Source organism: Metopolophium dirhodum, chromosome 4 (genome assembly GCF_019925205.1).
Source record: "Metopolophium dirhodum isolate CAU chromosome 4, ASM1992520v1, whole genome shotgun sequence".
Lineage (NCBI taxonomy): Eukaryota > Metazoa > Arthropoda > Insecta > Hemiptera > Aphididae > Metopolophium > Metopolophium dirhodum.
Window position 1 is genome coordinate 24,391,223 of NC_083563.1, and position 20,788 is coordinate 24,412,010.

The following is a 20,788-nucleotide window of genomic DNA, read 5'->3' on the forward strand; positions in this document are numbered from 1 at the left end:
ATTTTGAGTACCTATGTGTATTTTAATAATTTTATTTTTCTTGTTCTAAACAGAAAATGTATTATCATAAAACTATACATATATTTTACCATCATTAGGCAAAATATGGTTTTTAATATACATATAAATGGAATAAAATGAATAATTACATGTTGGTAAACCTTATAAATTAAAAATCATAATTTTTTATTTAAGTGTTTATTTTTTCAAATGTCATAGGTGTGAAGTTACAACTTACATATTTTAATGTTTTACAAAAGTTGTTCACACTGGATTTATTCCCAACAATAATATTACAAAAGTTCGATCAACGTTTCAAACTAATAAAAGTTTCTGCACCAAACACATGGTATTTATGAAAGAAAAATAGAAAGATCTGTAACGTATTACTATATGTGTTGTGAAATCTGCAATCGATCGAAAAGTATGCAACTTCAATAAAATAAGAATACTATATCGATCATCGTTACTTATTAATGGATTTCAAAAACAAGAAAAAAGAATGGTACATTTCCTCAATAAATAAATCTTTCTTGATATGGTATCAAATAAATAAATTAACAACAATCAATTACATAAGGTTCAATTAAATCATATGAAAAAAATATAATAGGACGCATTATGTTTGATACAACACTAATCAATTCACCATTTCATAATAATGTCCACAAAATAATAGTAATAATAACATTAGGTATGTTAATGATAAATACTATGCATTTTTAATCAACAAAAAGTTATGTTACTATTTAATCGTAATACTAATTGTCATTATATATTTTTTTTAATTATTAGATTAAAATTACTATAAGACTATCGAAAATAATAAAATATATATGATTTTAATGGTATATTACTAGGTATAATAATACTAGGTAGTTACCTAAATACCTGATTAAAAGTTATTAGAAAAAAAAAAACCAAAAATACAAATGTTTTTCATTGCATGCCTGAAAATATAAAATTAAAAAAAATCACTTGAAGGTAAACACGCAAAATTATCTATAGCAACTTAGTGGTCGTCGTTAAGTCCATTCTCGTGGTCGTTGTTGTATAACAGTATATTTCAAGCAGTCGTAAAATTCTCATGACGCTAAAAAGGTACCACATGCAAGTTCTCTTCAATCCCTTCTATTTTGACATCGACCTTTTTAATGGCTCAATTTTGTCCGCACAAAACAGGTAAAATCTGTTATTTTCTGTGCGGTTTATATAAAATAAAGAACCCACCTAAATCTCATATTATACATAATACATCAATAATAAAACATCAAATTAGACTAATATTGGCAGATAATACCAGAAACTTATTAAAACTACAGTTAATTTACCTAAAAATGAAAATATAAAATTGAATTTATGATAATATATTTAAGTAGATTAAGTTTTTTTGTAATATTAGTCAAAAAACAATAATATATTAATAAATTATCATTAGAGTAAGTAGGTACATCATCTCAAAAACTTAAGACTTATAATCTTTGAAATTAAATTAAAATACCTATCTATGATATTGTAATATATTTTACATAATAATATAATGAAAATATATTTCTGATTGTTAAGATGCTGTATCCGTGGCCAATAACTTGTATAAGTATATTTCAATATAAATATTAATAGTCATTAAAACACTTAATACTTACCCATTATTGTATTATTATTAACTATTATTATTAACTATTATTATTAACTATTATTATTATGGTAGAAGTAGAAAGTTTTTAAATTAATTATTTAAGAACTATTTGTGTTTAAATAGATCTTTGAACCATTATAATATTGAAAAATAATTAATATGAAAAGTTTTCAAGAAACTTAAAAGTTTGAGTACCATTCAGCTTAGTTTAGCATTTATCAAATAACACAACACAAACCCGAAAGAAAATATTCAAACCCTATAGGATTATACTAACAATAAATATCTAAAAATAACGAAGAATACATATCACTTTACTCGGATATAGTGTCAGAAACTATAAGTTAAAATAACTTAATTGACCAAATTAATGTAATGGTTTAAAAATGTGTGTGTGTGTGTCAACAAATAATTAAAAAATGTAAGCCATGATCATAAGAATTAGGTAAGTACTGAAAAGACCAGGTAATCCAGCAACTCAGTTTGATCTTTAAATTCCACCACTGTTTCCATGTTTTATATTAACATGTCATAATTGCACTATCAATAAAACAAAATAATTAACGTACATACTGCAATCGTAATTAAATAAAAAAGTGGGTAAGCGGATGTCGATCTGCTGTACAGTAGATTACAAGTGGGTTAATGTATAATGGATTGTATTTAACTTGAATACAATGATATAATATCATTGTATAAGAAAAACAATTCCAAGCGGAGACGGTTTGTCAGTCTGGATATTTTTTACATTGTTATTATTTATTATATTATTATTATTAAAATATTATTTTTTTTTTCGTTTCTATGGTGATAACAAAGCGTTAAAAATTTAAAACCCATTTATAGTGGTTTTTCGTAATTTTTCGATGGTTTTTTCCTGTGGCATCCTTAAAGTACAATATTGATCCAATTTGCTAAAAGATAAGGTACTATATGTTGAAATCGAAACACTCCTTCTGTAAAAATTTTGCATACAAGATAAAAAATAAAAAAATAAACACCATTGTAAAACCACTAGCTTCCTCGCTTCGCTCAGAATCTAAAATTATTTAATAAAATGTAATTAGGTTTTTAATATTTTAATTCTTTACAAAGAAAGTTGGTAGTTTTATATATTTTTAAGCACTTTTGTTTAAATATTATAATTTATAATACATCAATTATGTTAATGGAGCTATTTAAATATTAATAATAAATTAATGTAAAATAAAAAAAAAAATTAATTAAAAATAAGGTAGTTGAAAAGCTAAAAAAATAGGCATAGCAATTTATATTACCTAATATTTTAGTTTAGGGGGTCAGCATAAGTATTAACTAATTTATTTAATTAAATAGAAATTAAAGGAGAGGCTGAATTTAAGAGGTCAGATCAGAGATTATGACCAGGTGAGATGAATTACCGAAAGGAGCGAAAAAAAGAAAAAGTAAGAATATTGAATCAGATAGGGAAGGACAGTCAAACAGTATAATATACCATATTATTATTATGATCGAGAGTTGAACGGTGAATTGTGGATATAGTTATTTATTTCAAAAATATCAAACTATGTTAATATACCTACTTGAACAAAGAACTAAGTTTTCTATATAATATTCCATATATAACTGTCCGGTGTCGGGTCTTTAAAAATATATAAAAAGAAATAGAACAAAATGTTAGCAGTTCCTATATATGTACACACCCCTATATGTAAATATAGCCCGGTACACTCAAAGTCAGAAACTTTGTTAGATAAAACATTGACAGAAATAAGTGTAGAATATGACGTGAAGTAAAACTACATAATAGTTAGTCGGTTAAAAAAGTAATTAAAATTAAATCAACGGATTACAAGGAGAACATAATAGCATATGCTGTGCTTGACATACAATATAAGCATAAACAAATCACCAAAACTTCTGAGCAACTTAGACTACCTAGTTCAAGTACTGATTTAGTTTTAATACGTTTAATGCATTTTGAAAATTCCGTTCCAATATAGTTCAGTTCAACGTGCAAAGTTTGAATATACCAATAACTAACGGAGGCGAGAGTCAAAAACGTGTGTAAAACTTAAGGTTCTACACACAAAAAAACTCGTATGGAAAATTGTAAAAAATCAATTGTTCCTCGTGAGTAGGTTTATATTACTTTTAATAAAGTTGTTTAGATATATACAGCTAGAGTGCCTTATGGTGTATGTCCCAGACAATAACGTTTTTCTCACTTGTTTTATTGAAAATTATTTGTAAATTGATAGTGACATTTTATACAACCAATGTATTTTCACTCCGACAAAAATAAACGTGTGCAGTGTTATTTAAAAAATGGTAAGTAAATTTATCTAATTCCATTTGTTTATAAACATAATATATTTACAGTTATTCATTATTTTAATTTCCAATTTTTTCAAGTATTTTTTATAATAATAATTAATATTATTATCTTCTGGTTAAACAAGAATAAAAAAAAATTAATTTATGATTTTAGTCGTTGATAATATAAAATAGATTAATAAAGTTAATAGGAAAATTAATATATTTTATTATTATATATATTTATATAGAATAACCTCAAATGAAAATAATAATAAAAAAATGTCTTTTTTCACAATAATTGTTTTTAAATTATAAATATTCTGTGTTTTTAGGTGTGTTATTATTATTTTCACAATAATTGTTTTTCAGTTATAAATATTTTGTGTTATTACTTATTTATACAATTGTATGCTTAATAAAAATAAAAATTATACATTTTAAGTAACCAAAAAAGTTTAACAAACATATTTTGGATAGATGAATAATAATAATATATAAACTATTTTGGTTGTATAACACATATGAATACTTAAGATAAAGTAAATTATATTTTGTTAAAAGATTACACACACATATTTTTGCTTTTATAGAAGTTAATACCCTGTTAAAAAAAATAAACCTTTTTGAATATTTTAAAAACAATTTCATTGAAAATAATGGTTTTTGTGTGACTAAAGACAATACTTTTAGAATATTCAGTATTTAAATAATACCTTACTCCTGAAAACTGCGAAATATATAACCATTCAAATTGAAAGGATGGAATTTAAAAACAATTGAAAGAAGATAGGAAATAAAAGAACTAGTGCTTAATTTATTCTCTTCGAAAAATCGTTAATGAACAATGGTAGGTATAAATTTATAATAAATAATTTGGCTTCTATTTTGAGAAAAATAATTCACTATAAAATAGCTTCTTCAAAGAGATTCTGAATAAGCTAGTTAATAATAATTTATAACCTTTGACCAAATCCGCGGACTAAATTCAAGTTTTTTTCTAAATATTCTACAATTATTCATAAAATTGTAAAATATTTTTTAGACTACTTATTTTTGATAATTGTTATTTTTATTAGTAGGTAGCATAACTGTTAATGTGCGTTAAGTCACAGATCTGTTAATTATCCCCAATACTGGTAGGTACCTATTTACCGATATATTTACCTATTTTTAGATAATTGTTAATCTAACCTAGAGATAATAGAGTTCAAATTCAAAAATTCAAAAATTCCAGTTAAATCGTTTTTATCTTTTTTTGTAACGAAGCTGTCTTCAGGGACGATATCGCAAAACTGTAAACAAAAAATCTTAAATATGTAGATATATAAAACGCTCCTTTAAAAATTAAGGGGACTGGAGAAAATATATAAATCAAAGTACCTACATACAAACATTAAAAACAACACTTAATACGGTTTTTTCAAACATATACGTTTAAACCAATTGAATAAATTATAAATGGTACCATGGTTCGTTTTCATAAATGTAATTAAATTGTTAATAATTGCCTGGAATTGTCGGTCAAATTGAGGGGGGGATGAGGGGGGTAGATCCTCCCATGACCTTTTTCTCAATGTCTAAGAGCTGATAACCATAAATTATATTTTTTTAACAATTAAATAGTGCATGTTAAAAAATCAGCCATGTCCCTCCTTGACAAAATAATTTGACCTCCACTGTTGCCCGGTGACACCGACTATTTACGTTATTCAATAATAGAAGAAAAAAACATCATTAGGTAACATGATAGAATATATTAAACTCAACATCCAATAAGTTAAATACGTTAATTTTACAAAATTGTCCAATTATAATTATTTAAATACAATTAGACAATCTCAGACTTACCTACTTGGTAATAATTACTGACATACGCCATAAATAATATATTGTGTGCGGTATGCCTAATATTGAATACAACTGTAGTTTTAAAAGTAACCATAATTATTTTTGAAAAAAATGTTGAGATACCTAAGTCATAAAATATATTTAACTCACGTTAGGTGCATATTGATCTTGTAGAAGTCTGATTTATGGTCCTATAGGTCACATTAATTATTTTACAATCACACTCGCCTGTCTCTAAAATTGTAAAGAATATTTTGACACACAGTGCATATTACATATTTATTTACATTAACACTTTACTCAATTACTGTTTGGGTGATTATCAAAATGTGTATAATTTAATTAGAAATGGTTAATATAATAATTTTATATTCTACACGGATACTCACTATTATTTAACCTATACAATAAAGAAAGAATCTTAATCAATCGAATGATAAAGTATTCGACCGGCATACGAATCGTACCTAATGAAATAGAACTGTTTCAATAATGAAAGGGTTTGAATAATTAACTAGAAATAAGGCGATACCGTACAACAATCTTTCTCAATTTCATCCAATAGAAATGTTATCATTACGGATAAACGTTTCACTGTTGGCAACCGTCAATCACTAAGTATTTCAATAATCTGTTCAACAACTCGTTTACGATGCATTAGCTAGATTGTGCATTGGTTCATTAGAGTGTTCAAGAAGCTACCATATTTCCTAAAGATTTGAATGGATTGAATAAATAAACAGACTGTGGGTAATTTGTTCACAATCAATTGACAATTGTTGTGAAAAAATGTTAACGATCGGATACAATAGTCTTTATACAACTAGCAGCTTAAAAATAACTGTTTTCAAAAATATATAATTTTTAAATATTTTTAAATTTTAAAACTTATTTTCTCGTGCAAATAATATTTTATTTATTGCTTATATAGAGTTATAACGAGTTTAAATTACTACTTAATTATTTTCGTAGATGCTCGTGATCCCCTTACCCATCATTTCATACTTACCTATATAATGAAATTCTTATTTTCATATTTAGGACACTGCAATTATTAATCAAATACAATATTAATATCGTTTCACTGTTACTCAAAGTTAGTGAACAAATTAAAATGACACGATATAATAATTATCAACTATCAAGTACTTACGTTGTAAAGAAACCAATGTATTTAACAATGTAATTTGATAACACTACAGTTGAACAAATAAATAGTTCAATAACGGTTCTATTCAGAGTAAATTCATACTTGCCAGTATTAAAAATACCAAAATATGAATATATAATATTGATTCATACTAGTCAATATTAAACAAGTCAGGAAAGCTCATTCTGTAAGCGTGCTAAATTCCCGGTTCTAAATGTATTTTAATATTACAATGCAATATACTACAATTCCATACACAATTGAATGACCTTTATATTTTTGTGCCTACCTTTTAATATTAGTTATTGGTTATTGTGAATATATTTCTATGCATATTTTGATATTTTTAATACTGGATAGTATGAATTTACAGAACCGTTATTATAAACTATTTATTTGTTCAACTTTAATATTCAAATATTTATCCTAAAAAGACTCTTGTTAAGTGTATTTTTATTTTTTTGTTTTGAATTATGAATACTTATATTATAATTGAAAAATCAATATCAACAATCGTATTACTATGTGCTTGTAATTAACGGACGGACGGGTGTATGTTTAGAAACATAATATAGTTAGGTATATAATATTTTGTCTGAAAGTTAAATACTTGCACTTGATACGTGAAAATGCATCGTAAGTTCAACATTTATATACAAGGTGTAATCAGTATTGTCTTAACGAATCATACCTACGTACTTATCATTATATAATATTTTTTTCGTGGAACTCTTTCAAAAACAAACCAGGAAAGTTCATTCTGTGAGCGTGCACACTTTGGCATGCTAAATGCCCGGTTTCCAAACGTACCTAATAAATACAGTGCAATAAACTATGATTCCAAATACGATTCAATAAGAATTTAACCTTAATATTTTGGTAGTATATTTTGGATAGTATTAATATTGAATTTAATATTAAATAGAGTAATATACAGTACATAATATTATCTTAATAACAACAACAGTAATTAAATATCTAATACGAACAATCGTAACTATGTAAAGTAACTATACAAACAGTAATGAATAAATAAATAACTTAACATCAACAATCATAACTATGTGCTGGTAACTAACGGACGAACGGACGAACGGACACAACGGGGATATAATGACGTGTTCTAAACTTATGCTTAGTAATCTAAAAGTAGGTTTAAAATTAAAAAATATATTAAATTGTGTTTGGGATTGTAGTCTATAGAATTATATAATATTATAATACACTGTTAGAAACCGGGAATTTAGCACGCTCGCAGAGTGAGCTTTTCTAATTTGTTTAGACATTAAACCTCTATAATATAAAATAGACAATATGTGTGTGTCTAAGATACAGTAGTCTGAATTAATTCTTTGTTGTAATAAACTGTGTTGGAAACAGATTTTTCAACTGTTTATATACCTAATAGCTTAAAATATAAACTCGTATGCATAAATAATAATAAACATAATTGATTATGCGGTTTTACGTCATAATATAGTAAATTATACTACAGCTCCTGTATGCCAATATTCAATAATGCGGCCAATATGGCGAACCATGACATGTTAAAAAAAAATTATAAATAGGTACCCAATAATAATAATAATTAAGAAATACAGTTTTACAGTTTACTTTACTTCATACTTGCTAATACGTCACGATTCCACTTCTTCATTATTCACACATTTAATTTGTTTTGGTTAAACATAGCAAATAATTTCAAACCTTATCCACTCATTAGTCAACTATTGTGATACTGAAACACTTGAAACCTTTAATAAACTCCGATAGTTTGTATTTTAATTCAAAAACTGACGGTTTTCATAGTGTTGTTAAGCGTAAATTATTTTATTCCGTGAATATGCGAGAAACTGTAGAGTACAATACAGATTGACAACTACAAATACATAATATTATCATTTTTGATAAGAAATGAGTAAAAAAATATATAGATTAAACCCAGACTTGATAGCCAGCCCGCTCAATGGTAATCACTGAACTAAAACTATCAGCGATAGTAGTATAGCGCCGCCTATATTATTATGATTTATGATATAATAATATGCAATGTGTGTTTATTTTAAACTATACAAGTAGTTTTATGATTAGGTATACAGCATGATTTATTAATATTTTCAATTTTCAACAAGTTTTCCCAAATAAAATAAATAAATATATTCTATACAAGACATAATTCTGTTGATTACTTAGCTGAATAATAATATTGTTGTACCAGAATTTTATAAAAAAAGATATATACTCAATTAAGCGTGTTTAGGCTCCAAGTGCGAATACATTATTAATACGTTTTTACCTATAATACTTATCAGCGGATGAGTGATGACTAATAATCTTCTGAATTTTCGTACACGCCTAACACGTAAGGGAATAATACTGTTCGTAGCATAAACTAATAACTTATTGCAATAATATGGTAACTCATTAAATGTATGTTACTTCGGCGTTAACGATTGTTGGTGATAAACGTTAGAACGTACGCATGTTATAAAATATATCCATGACTCGTCAATTTCAATGAACCTATCTATATTGTGCCAGTTTTTTTATTTTTAATCATCATAATATCGTATATACTATATAGTGTATACACGTTTTTACAAATGATATAGTGGCGCAATCATGACAGTGTTTACTTTAATCTTTTATTTTTAAATTTTTTTACTATCCGCCGTGATAATACATTTTCGCGTCGTGTTAATCGTCTTCCAAAGTTTGCTCCGGCAACAAACATTGATTATAAAAAATATAACTCGTCGTCACTGACTAAAGGTCAAAACAAAGTTATGTAGATGTTCTATGATGAATACCGCATACACATCGTAGATCTCATACTATACACTCGTAGACGTATTGATATACGTAGACGGTGTAACTAAATAGTATTATATTGTATACTTCACCTACACGTCATGATTAAATAAATATTGAATCAGGTACTATACAATTACTATCATTATGTACTTAATAGGTATACGGTATATATTATATTTATATTAAATATTTAAATACAGAAACTGTGTCGTATACATCTGATGTATCTCTAGCACAAAGTTTCGAAATAAATAATTAACCTACCTATTACCTATATTATAATATGATATTGCATTAATTTCTATTAAATATTTAAAATGGTTGTTTTTTTTTTTTGAAAAAGTGACGTTTAGGTACGTCTAACTTAGTAACAAAACTACCGACCTTACACAATTCCAATATTTAATTTCATGAAGTTTCGATCAATAATTTAAAGTTTTTAATTTAAAATTTCAAACTTTACCAATTATGTATATAATTTACTATATGGATTTTATCGTTATATATGTAATAATACCTATGTAGGATGTAGGTACAATATCTTTATAATTATGCTACTTTTTAGATAATCACACTACACCATATAATATTTATAAAAATATACATTTTATAAAAGTTGAGAACCATATTCATTGTAAAAAATTTAATTTCATTAACTATTTTAATTTTAAACAAAAATATATATCTGAATATATTGGTTATATACTTATAATTTATATAACCTCACAATTCAATATACGATAACGATAATGGAAATCTTCTGAGTTAATGTTCCTGACTTAAGTATACAATGGTAAGAGGGAACCGTAAAAGGGATTTACTCAATTGTCTATATCACTTTCAATATATTTCATCTGCAATTTCCCGTTTTCGTAAGACAAATACAAGAATGTCTCACTAACATCGCACACTTCAAAATCTAGAGGTTATATTAACTGTTAACCAAAGTTTTCAATAAAATCAATCGTACATACATTTTATTAAGCCGTAAAGATAATTAATTTAATATTTTAATATATATATATATAATAGTATATAGCTTGCAATTAAATCAATAACCTTAGAAGTGAGGCTCCAAAAAATAATTAAAAAATTATAACTTATTTTTGAACAAATTTAATAGAGTTTAAGTCACTTAAAGGGATTCAAATGCGTTTTGTTAGTTTTTATATTTCATTAACAACAACTATATAGCCATATAGGTAACCACAATATAGTTAAATAGGAGTATATATTAACTATACGTCTATACTTAAAGGCAAAATAATCATATGGGATACAGTCATACAGATAAGATACATTAAACATAAGAAAAAAAATAAATGCCTATTATATTAATAAGTGGACAAACATTAAGGCGAGTTGACCTAGGTGTGTTAGGTATTATTGATACTCTCATAGATTAATTTTTTTTTTTTTTTATATTATGTAATATATGTAATATTCAATATTTCAATGTATACTTAATATTAGTAATTAGTATTATAATATTATGCATATTATGCACCTAGCTAGACATAACACAATTTATATCTAAGACGTCTTGAAGGATTAACTGGGAATCGCGGGGACTGCGAGATTGTCGACAAGTAGATTAGGGTGGGAGATTAGGCTATTGTAGAAACGTTTGTAAAATTATTTTAGGTTCATCATGGACCGGTTTTAAAAGTCCGTTCAATAAATTTCTAATGCAATATTTCGGAAAGCTTACAGATGTTAGAATGCGAAGCTGTATTGGGATCAAAATTGATGGATATTATTGCCTTTTCGTATATTAATATTATTACCCCAATATTTAGAGCAGTGGCATTTTTTTACTGAACTGCTGGGTGTAGTATACGGAACATCGGGGAACACCAACTGAGATATTATCTCTATACAAAGGAGTGCATCACTGAACTGAATTTGAAAAATATAAGTGGTTAGTGCTTGTATACAATTATTTTATTATTTGGCATAATATTATTGTGTTGATTATTTTTCTATGAAATTGATAACAGATTGGTAAAATATAATATTATTACCTTTAAAAATCCAATCCATAATGTTAAATTGATAATCTAATTTTAAGCCGCAAAAGTGTGATACGAAAACTAAAATGCATTAGTGTAATACCAATGGCTTCCGACAGGTAATCCAAAGATTTTCGATAAAACCGTACCTACACCACTACACCAGTTTATATTTTAAAAGTTCGACGCAGTGAACTCGTCGTCCACATGCTGCAGAATTCGGTTAAGGATCGACACCGAACTGTAACAGTCCTTTTCGCGTCGTCTTATAAATTACATTTATTTTTATATATTTGTCACACGTATTGGAGCGCTGCGTCGGATCGGATATATAATACGACGGAAATTCAACCGTGCGTGCACGAACCTTTACCACGAAAATTACCTATTCTCATCGGATGGCTTATGTGTACTCCCTCAGCGACCACCATCGCCACAGAAACTTAAATCGTTCACCCTTTTCTCTCTCTCTCTCTCTTCCAATGCCAGAGGTCATCATAACGCTGTCATCTGGTTGGCGTGTGCACAAACTGGATGGATAATCGACCAATCACTGTATAGCTACACAATATGCAATAATAATTTAATTTAATATTATATTATTACTTATTATGTAAGAAATACGTATATATAGTAAGACAAGATATCAGTGTGTTGGTGATTTTTATATTAGAAAATCAAAGAAGAAAATGTCAAAAAAATTAATAAATAATATTTTAATATCATAACAGCTAGTGATCAAGAGATTTGAATATTCTATACCAATTAGGTATTACCATGAGTCCATGACGAATGAAATCGAATTAGATCAGAGTAAAATAATTTACTGCGAGGTTATTGAAGCTAGGATTCTCGTGTGTTGGGGGGGGGGGGGGGGGGGGTAGTTATTATTAACGATGAATGTCAAATCCAGACTTTAGTGCTAATTATCCATTATCCAGTACTCCGAAACCTAATTGAGCCAATAGATGATCAATCTAAAAGAGCACAAGTGTCATTTATATAATGATCTTGATTAATATATAATAATTAATATAATTTACTAGAGTGGTGGGCACCAAAAACTATGCTGCAACCACACTACTCAACCCATTTTTGAGTTTAATATATATTATCATATAATATTTTACTTTCTTCACATAAAAAAAGTATACCAAACAATAACTAAACAAACAAAATAATGCCTATTTTTGTGTATAAATTTAAATTGATAAGATCTAAAAACAATTCTATACTTATTTAATAATTAAAGGTCACAGAATTAAAACTAAACTTTTTAAGAATTTAATAATTTACATATACAATTATAATATAACTATCAGTTAAAATAAATAGATAGGTAAATGTGTCAAATTTAAAATTTGTTTTTAGATTTTCTTCGTACCTATAGTTCGTATTTTAATGAATCATTGGACAGTATTTTGTTTTTATTCAATTTTCCATAATAGTATTTTAGCTAACTATAGGAAAATACCACATATAATGATGATTATCATTTATCACTTTTAAGCATATTCAGAAAATTGAATTTTAAGAACCTTGAAATGCTTAAAAGACACTAAATTATGGCAAGTATTAACTGTGCTACGTTAGTTATGTTTACTTCATCGAGACTTTTATGTAGTTAAAGAATTGGCACTCACTTTTGTATGCAAGAATTCGAGATTATATTATACACACAATAAAAGGGAGATCGGACACTTAGTATGCCTAAATAAAGTAATTTCCATAAAGTCTATTAACTGAAAGCATTGAAACACCATGTATACCTACTAGACTTGTTATATGAATTATTCAACTTAACACAATATTTTAATTCACGTGATTCGCAATAAGTATTAGAACAAAAGAAAAGTTAATTTTTTTTTATTACCTAAATTACAATACAGACAGCATCTACTTACATTTAGTTTTAAGCTTTAATTAATTTATGAATTTGTTCATGATATTTAAAAAATTGGGCAATAATACATTTTTTAAAAAAATGTAACTATTTAAAACATTTAACTATTTAACAACATTAAAAATGTTGTTAAATATTAATAGAAAATAAAAATAGGTAAATCATAAAAATATATACACATTTTAAATTTGAATAGGTTTACCTTTCCATTTGTTTTAACTTATAGTTATAATTTTATGTAAATTAATAAATTCTAACATATATATTTTTTTATAATTCTATGACTCAGTTATTAAGTGAATTGAGTTTTAAATATCTTACCAATTCATGGTAATAATATTATGTATTAGAACTTTGATTGAGTGCCTATATGTAATGTTATGCACAGAGGTAATTTTATTTTAGAACATTAACGGCTAGTATCAAAAATTACTCTTTAACTAAATCAAAAAGAATTCAAATTATGAAATAAAAACAATTTTTTTTTCATTTCAAATAAACTATTAAGTAAAATATGAATTATTTATATAGGTACATCATGAATAAGTATTACATTAACAAGATAATAAAACAGGACTTAACAAATCCCTTAGGATTTATTCAAAGTTATTAGATATTTATATGACTTAATTCTTTTTATTCCTGACCAAATAAATTATTGTTTTAAAAATTGTCTGGAGTTAATAAATTAAAGAAACACAGTTTTAATTTATTATGGTAATTTCAACAATTCAATTTAACTTTAAATACAACTATAAAATGTTTAAGATAATTAATTTTCTAAATCTAACATTAACCTATAAGTATAACATTATTAACATAATCAATAAGCTACAAGACATAATAAATTATACTTTATAATGTTTACGTACAAAATTATCAATGTTCATTTAGTAAATTATAATTTTAAGTTTTATACTTTCATGGTATTCTGTAGTATTTAAGTATGGAAATCATGAAGCTATGTTTAATTATCTTTCGTAACCTACTATATATAGTATCTATTATAAAGTATTTAAACTAAAGCAAATTTAATTTATACACAAGCGGACCCAGAGCCTACAAAACTAACTTAATAAGACGGCTACGGCGGTGACAATGTGCACCGTCACCGGTTCGAACCTGACCACGGGTGGCCTCTACTAAAAGACTTTTCCTACCCAGAGTTCCCCCTCTTGTTAAGAAGGCAATAAACAAATCGCTGATCAGTAAAACACAATCCATTGAACACAAACTTCTAAACATTTAAAATAAAAACCGGACACACCGCTGTTGTAAACTAAAATCTGGGAGACGGAGTGGCCGAGCGGACTAAGGCGTCGGTTGTGACGCACACCGTCGCTGGTTCAAACCTCGGTTTACAGGCGGCATTTTTCTTCAGGCAAGTCACGGTGTCCGGAGAGAAGTGCTGCCATCCCCCACCCGGGCATGGCAGATACCCAAGGGTGCCCACTAAAAAACTGCCTAAACTAAACACACGTGTTACACCTATAGTTCCCTCCGCTACAAACAAACAGCTAATGGCCATAATTGCAGGGCTTCACGATCAATAAAAAAAAAAAAAAACTAAAATCTAAATAATAAAACAATAATCAGGATTCTGCTATATAGTAGATGTCAAGTGTACTTTGACATTAAGTGGGTCAACTGTACTGGAGTCTGGAAGTGTTAAATTTTAATTGAATGATAAATTATAGGCGGCCTGTCAAGCCAACTAATTATATTTTAAGATATTTATTTTGCTATAACTTATAAGTAAATATTACGATAGAAAAATTATTTTTGGCCAGAACCATCGAATTTATTATATTATAATATTATTATGGTAGCATAATATATTTATATCATATATTTTTGTTATTCTGCGTAATTTTTAAGTCAATGCTGATTTACTATAGGACAGTGTGAATAGGTTCATGGTGTAAATAGGTTTAAAATTTCTCTAAATATTTTGAAAAATTCACTGTTTACATTAAAATATAATAATAAAGAATAATGTACATACAAGTTTCAAAGTCCCCACAAATAATATTTTTTAATTACAACGAAATAGTTAAAAACATGATTTTTTAATTGAATATCATTTCATCAAATATGAACTTCAAATGTCTATACAAAAGTTGTGCATAACTACTTTTTAGATTTTCAGGTTTCGTTAATAACTAATTACTAGGATTTTTTATCAAGCCTTAGCCATTGAAATTGAGAATGTTATACATCTAAACTATAAAATAATTTGCAGATTTTCAGGATTTTGATGAATTTTTTTAATACTTGAACTTCAAATGCTTATAAAAAAAAAGTTGTAATGTGTATTTTTAATATTTTTAACATGCTGTAAGAGCAATTTTATATTAGCTTAATTCTACATACCAGTTTTGATCGGTTATAATGATAGTTAAATTAGCAATTATATTTAGAAATACATTTTGTCACGCACACCTGTTTTCACAAAATAAGCTAATGTTGCCAAAAACAGAAACCTTTTGATGTAAAATTATGTTTAACGCTTTTGAACCGACGCGATAATGTATTTTGAAACACTAACATTGTATCGTCAGTTTGGATTATGTCGTGGAATTTAATCCACATTGTCTGCTATTTCTCGTAGATTTGTCAGAATTTTGCTGTTTAGTAGTCGACTTGGTGTAATCCCAGCGTAATGTGCACCAATTTTAAAAAAAAAGCAGCAATATATTGGCACTATAGTGGCTAATTTTTTTTGGAAGTAGCTTTAATGTTAGTTAAATAAATGGAACAAAATTACGTGAATTGTTTTCGTAATGCATCTTATGGGTTCACATCAATATTTTATTGATACTTCAATGATATCATGTTTTAAAATATTTTATATATTTATATATTTAGGTTGAATATTATGAAAATATATAGTCATCAGTTAGTATAAACTGTACATTTTGACGTATAATAAAGAAGTTAACTATATTTTATTTTATTTTACTTTAAAATTATCTGATGTTTTTTTAATATTATTATACGTGCTTTGACTTATAAAATGTAAATATTTAAATAATATTATAAAATAATACTAAAAGTTATAGAAACCGAAAAATCACTAAACACTAATCGGACACCAAAATTATTCTGGTTGTAGTGAATTACAGGAATATTTTTACTAAAATCGATCCAAAACTAAAATAAATGATATAAACAATTGAATTAACTTAAAACTAAAAAAAAAAACTTTAACACTTTACGTCTAGTGATGTGCGTAATCGTAAGATTGCCTCCTCTGAGCGAATGGGATGCATGTGTCGTGGGTGATTGACAGACGACAGAGTTAAAAATATTACAGGAAAATATTTTTCTAGATGAAGTTTATTATTGTCATAAACGTATGACTTGTGAGTCTTTATTGGATTTTAGATGGGTGGACTCGTATTATAACACTTGTCTCTGTAGTATTTTAAGTTTGTCCCGCCACAGACAATAGCAAAAAATAAAAAAAAAATTTAACCAAAAGAGATAAACCTATAGAAACGTCACATTATTTAGATTGTATACGTAATTGTATAAAAAGTATTAATGCCAGATTTAAAGACAGCTGATAAATAATATGCTTATAAAATAGATTAGATTTATCTAATGATTTTTAAAGATGGCTTTGAACTTATGAAAGTAAAAAAATGCATGTCCCCTTACAAGCGCTAATAAACGATATAAGGAAAATAAGATAACATGTGAAAAAAAATAGTAAATAAATAAGTATTGAAAAAACACGAGGAGACCGCAATAAATAACATTGATAAAATCAACGAATTTCCCTTCTACTAGGTATTGAACTAAACATATTAATACAGAACAAGACCGAATCAGATTATTAAGTATTAAAATATTAGAAGGTCGAAAAAAGCAATAAAATCAAACGATAAACATAAGTATAAGAATAGTATTTTATCTTTTAAATAATAATGATAGAATATTTAAAATTAAACTTAATAACAGATATGGTTAATTGCTTAGGTAAATTATAATAAACATGACGCCACGTGACATTTTATGATGATACTATAACATACCTACAATGTCATTAGCTAGCAGTGGCTAAATAACAGTACGTATTATGTATAAATTATTTATGTAAAAATTCAATAAGTGCTTTAGTCTTTTTATATTTTATATCTTAGCGATCGTGTGAACACAATCATTATTCCTACGATTTATGGCTGGTGCACTTTATTCAGAACGATATAACTACGAATGCCTTACCTAATCAAATACGTCACTGTTTAATGTATAAAGATCAAAGAGTATTTAACTTTGTTTATAATTATTTTTTATTACTTTGTTTAAATTTAAGATAAGTATTATACTTTAAAAAACAAATCGATAAACATAATATAATATTATACATTCGTACTGTATGAAAAAATAACCTTATATTTAGCCACTGCCAGGTAGAGAACTAATCGGGCTTCGTTCAACTGTTCACTTAAAAATTTAAAATCCTCTTCCGTACAAGGAAATTAAATTTTTGTGTTGTTTTCACAAAATAAATAAAAACCGTTAGTGTTTAATACAAGATTAAAAAAAAAACAGCGGTCGGTACCTATATACAGTATACATTTGAAATGCTTCAAGACTGAATCCTAAGATCTAAGTTTATAACGAATGCTATATGTTTAACATTTGACTAAAAGGTTTTCATACTAAACACGGTTTTCTTTTCTTTACTTGAAAAAATATAATAAAGGTTTAACCAACCTTCTTTTTTCAAGAATAACTATAGTATTAGGTATACCATTATAAACCATTAGAACATGTGGTGACAATATAATAAAGTATAATATACAAAATATCTGTAATATAAGTACATACAACCACGACCTTTCAAAAATTATCAACATTTTTAAGATTTCAGTAGAATTTTATTCATACCTAATCAGACTTATTAGGTATTAATAATTAATATTAAGAAAGAATATCAAACCTTTAGTTTTTTAAAAGAAATCTGATTTAACATTGTCGAACCGACTAAAAATCTTCCAAAAACACACGAATCAATCACACGATGAATATATGTTTTTAATGAACATAAAATATTAGTTACAGCTTTCGGGAAAATACATGTGTTATAAATTACCTGTACCCATGCAAAATACACACAACAAATTATCACGAAAAATAAATTTATAAAACTTTTTTTTTAAAGTTATTAAACGGAAATATATGATATAAACAATACATTCAAATAAATATTTAATGTAGGTATTTTGTACTTTAACTGTTATATTATTTTTAAAAAATTAATGCACTTTAATCTTAAGTAGGTAGGTTCAAAATTCTAACTAATTATAGACAACACTTATATATTTTTAAACGGTAAAAATCTAATAAAAGTTCACAATTTTTGATTTCTAACAAATTTAAGGGTATAATGAATTTAATATGTTGGCTGTTCTGTCTAAAAACTTGAAAGTAACTATTAAGAATTTTATGAGACATAAATTATGAGAAACATATTACAATATTTCGTAAAAATCGTAACGAAATATAAACTATACTTTGTAAACACGAAATATTCTTAGTATCATTTTTAGATTTCACAAAAGAATAGTGTAGAACTTTAATGGTTTTATTTTTAACTTTTAAAACATTTTTAATCATAAAATAAAACACTGATATAATAAAACTACTATTTTTATTGCTTTTTTAAATTTATTCAGACCTGAACCATTAATGATCAGAATAAAACTACTCTATAGATAAATATAATCCCTAAAACTATACTTTTGTTCTATCAAATATTTTTTATCCTAATAAAAGTCATATTTTAAACAACATCGACACAAACTAGGTACATATTATACAGACCTCAATGCGCTACAATCAGAATTAATCAAGTTTATTCGATATTGCCGACTACTTCAATTTTAATTGTTACAATTCAAGTGTGATGATTATTATCTGCAACTGTTTTTAAATATAAGAAAACAATAGATAATCTAAAACAAGTAAATGCTTGACGATGACGTGATCCTTTTAACAAACCATTTTTTTTTTTACCAAAATTCGTCAATCATTGCATTTAAAAATCAACTAGAATGAATATCAGTTCATGAAAAAAATTGTCAATGGGTTGGTAAAAAAAAAAGTACAGCTAGTAACAACTTTAACTTTGAAATGTCCATCTGCCCAGTAGGGCCCTTTTCACTGTACGCTGTCAATTACTGAAACGTGATATTATATTATTTTTAAACTCATTTAAACTGACGCATGCAATAAATTTAATTTTCTCCATAGTAAATATTTAACAAGATTTATTTTGAGTCAATTTGTAATGTTACTACACGTAGGTACGAAGTATAATATAGCAGCGAAGTGCAAAATATTATAGTGCTTTAATTGCAGGATGTTTCATTCGAGGACACTCCTTATCAATAAGCGTACAAATAAATAAAATAATAGGTAATATTATCTTTTTTGCAGATTTTTGGTGTCCCCGAATTGATTATTAATAACATTTTGTATTTACCGGAGACAGGAATATTTTCAGACAACAGCACAGTAGGTACACAACGGTATCAGCAACTACCAATATCGCAATCACAATTGTTGTTGAGGCGTAAATATATTTATTTTTCTTGGTCCGTATGGTATGTGAGCAGGATGCAACTTAGCACCCTTGTGGGCTGTGGCCTTGTTTAACATTAACCTCCCAATTTAAGGGGTCAGTGCAAAAACCAGAAAAGTCCATTTTTATCAAAAATTAATTTTTTCATAAAATATTGTTCATGGAAGAAATACTAAATTTTGGTAGAAAAATCAGAACAATCGCTTTATTATTTCCAAAGATGTCTCAAAATAATTTATTTCCCGCCTATTGTGGTAAAGAGATAAAGAATTTTGTTTTGCTTCTCCTGAATAATATTAGTAAAATGGACCGTTTGGTTTTTGCACTGAGCGACTGAGCCCTTCAATTATTCGTTGACAACAGTTTCATTTCTCCATTAGATTTCGTATCAAAACCTTACGGTATACATTATAATATAAGTCTTACACTCTTACAATATTTTGTTTTCGAAAATTGTATTTCAGACCACTATACGTGCCGGAGTGATGTGCAGGCTTGTAGGATTCTGAAATCGTGAAATCGATTTCAA

General features: G+C 26.6%; 1 protein-coding gene across 4 annotated transcripts in view; it reads right to left on the bottom strand.

The window, feature by feature from the left end:
* Positions 1–20,788, bottom strand: part of LOC132943174 (calcitonin gene-related peptide type 1 receptor) — a 153,916-nt gene that overhangs the window by 127,587 nt on the left and 5,541 nt on the right. The window contains exon 1 of one of the 4 annotated variants that reach the window (XM_061012032.1): positions 8,562–8,888. The exons of 1 other annotated variant lie outside the window; for it this stretch is intronic. The gene's annotated coding sequence lies outside the window, so the exon portion shown is untranslated. Of the gene's footprint in view, positions 1–8,554; positions 8,889–20,788 lie in introns of those variants that run through there. 2 more of the 4 variants (XM_061012030.1, XM_061012034.1) reach the window with 2 other exon arrangements.